This window comes from Sorex fumeus, unplaced genomic scaffold, assembly GCF_029834395.1.
Source record: "Sorex fumeus unplaced genomic scaffold, SorFum_2.1 ptg000061l, whole genome shotgun sequence".
In the NCBI taxonomy this organism is placed as follows: Eukaryota; Metazoa; Chordata; class Mammalia; order Eulipotyphla; family Soricidae; genus Sorex; species Sorex fumeus.
Window position 1 is genome coordinate 6,377,553 of NW_026606118.1, and position 3,038 is coordinate 6,380,590.

A 3,038-nucleotide genomic window follows, 5' to 3' on the forward strand; every position below is an offset into this window, starting at 1 on the left:
CACAGACACAGACACACACAGAGACACATCCCACATAGACAAACATAGACATGTACATACCACACAGACACACACAGACACACATGCCACATAGACACACATGCCACACAGACATATGCACGCACCACACAGACACATAGATATACACACGCAGCATACAGACACACACAGATACACAACATACCACATGGACACACAGACACACACACACACACACACACATGCACCACACAGACATATATACACGCCATAGACACCAGATACACAGAGACACATGCACACACACCACACAGACACACACCAGATACACAGACACACACCAGGTGGACACACAAAGATACACATAGACACAGAGACATACACAAACACATACACAGACACACCACAGACACACATCCCACACCACACAGACCCACAGAGATATGCCCACACCGCACAGACACACACAGTAACACATACACCACACAGGTACATACGGTGACTCCCTCCCCCACCCAGACACACCACGTGGACACACAAAGATACACAAACAGACGCAGACACAGAGGCATGCACAAACACATACACATACTGCATACCACAGACACATCCCACACCACACAGACCCCCAGAGATATGCCCACACCACAGATACATACACAGTAACACCCACACCACACACTCTCACACAGGCCCCCAGCCCCGGGTACTGCCCTCCACTGCTCGTCCTCTCCAGGTAGCTCCTCTGGGTGTCTCGGGGTCCCCTACCTGCTGCAGAGGCCCAGGCCGGGGGATGGCCAGAGGCAGTCTGAGCCCTGCCCCCTCCCTACACCCTCCGGTACCCGCCTTCCGGCCTCCTGCGCACTCAGGCAGGATGCTGGTGCTGTCCTCCCATTTACACATTGTGTCCCGGGGCTTCCCTGGGAGACTGTTGGGTTGGGGGCCTCTGTGCTTGCCAGGGGCCCACCCGCCCGCTCGGCACCTGCAGTCATACCCAAGCCCCCAGGCACCGTTTCCGAGGCTGGCCCCCCACTCTGTTCCATGTGCCGAGGCCGCCAGGCACTGCGTCTCAGGCCTTCTCTCCAAGGCCAGGAACTGCCCGGGCACCTCTGGGGTGAGTGTGTCTGTGGGAGGGACACGGGGTCTGACCTCACCCCTGCGTCCTCGCTGCGCAGCCCAGCCTGTCGGAATCCTGCCCAGGGACAATCAGGACTTTCTCTGTCCGGATCCCGGAATGCCCAGGCAGTCGTCCCAGCTGGACCCCCGGACAGGGCACATGCGCCTGGGCCAGAAACATCCCTTCCCCTTCCCTCGGCCTCTCCCCAACTCAGGCGGTCTCTTCCGGGAAGCCTTCCCAGGTCGCCCTTCCAGGTCAGGCTGGGTTCCTCTCTGGCACGGCCGGCCGGCTGCCTGTCTCACCGGTGGAGCCATGGTCCTGGGTGGGCCCACGCATGGCACTGGGCATCTGGGCATCAGGAAGTGCCATTGTGGAGTCTGCGCTGGGGGTGGCTGGACAGTGCTCAGGCCAAGCCCGGCTCGGGGAGGTGAGGCGCCCGGTGAGGGCAGGAGGCCCCTCTGAGGACGGACCCCTGCAGGCCCCTGCTTGGGTTCCCGGTACGCCTTGTTGGGGCGGTGCTGCCCAGGGCTGACTCTGGGCCCTGTGCTCAGGGCTCACCCTCAGTGGTGCTCTCGGGGCAGTGTGGTGCCGGGCATGGGACCTGGGGCCTCAGGCGTGCAGAGTCGACTCCCCTGCTCCTGAACCCTCTCTGGCCCCCGTGGGTGTTGGTCCGGGAGGTCTGTGTTGGGGACACCCCCCGGGGTGCTCAGGGCTTACTCCCGGCTCCGTGCTCATGAATCACTCCACGTGGTGCTCAGCGGACCCTTTGGGGCTCAAACCCAGGAGAGGTGCATGAAGGGCAGATGCTATGAGACCTGTCCTATGTGTCTGGCCCCTCTGGGCTTCAACCCCCAGGAAACAGCTGCTGGGCACATGGCCACAGAGGAAGCCAAGGGCTGGAGATTTGGGAGGGCGTAGATGCCCAGCAGACAGCAGCTCCACAGCGCCCCCTGCAGGGCCCTGTGCACGCTCAGGTGGCTGGGTGGGTGGTGGGACCCTGGGTGGGGGGCGTGAGCCCCACCTAGCTCAAGCCTTCATTTCATCCCCCACCAAGACGAGACGCTGCTGGCCCCTGGGGGCTACGAGGGAGGCCCCATGATCAGTCCCCTTTGTATGGTGAACTGGGGTGGGGGGCTAGTCCTTCGTTCTGACCTCATGGCCAAGAGACGTGGTGACCCGTACGTATGTCCACGGGGAGCAGAAGGCTCGTGAGCAGAAGTCTCCCTCCTCAGGAGATGCTCGGGTCCAAACAGTAGCAACCAGTCCCCTGAGATGCGCCCTCTCACCCCATAGCCTGAGGGCGCTTCTTTGGGGGGAGACTGGCAGAGTGGGAGAGATGGTGTGGATGAGGACCCCTGGTCGTCATCCGAGCAAGTTCCCTTTCATGGCGTAGAACATTCTGGAAGGCCCCGGCGGCACTGATGTCAACAGGACGGGCAGGTCAGAAGCCACAGCCGGGGTGGCTGGGGACCCCCCTTTCCCAAAGCCAGTCGGAATCTGGGGTGCTCGATGAAGGATTCCAGTGTGTCGCACAAGTCCTCTGGTCCGTGTGGAGAACTCGGACTCTGGGATCTCAGGATGTGTGGGGAGGGCCTGGTAGGAGGCACTCAGACACGTGGGTGCTCGTCCACCCTGATGGGACTTGGGGGCCCGGGGGGATTGGGAAGAACCTGTCCGGACGGATGGTGCCCCGATGGCCCCGAGCTTTCGGGGTCCTTGAGGAGAGGCCGAGACGTCTCTCGGTGAGCCCAGAATTGGCATCTCCAGGGTGACGGTCACAGAAGTCCTGCACCCTCCCCTCTGCAAGGCTGGCCAAGGGCAGAGCTGTGGGCAAACATTCCTCGGACACTGTTGGACACTCGAGGCCCATCTGGTTCCCGCTCGGGCCCCTCTGGAATTCCTCTCCACCCTGAGGGGTCTTGGGAAGCTGCTGTAAACATCC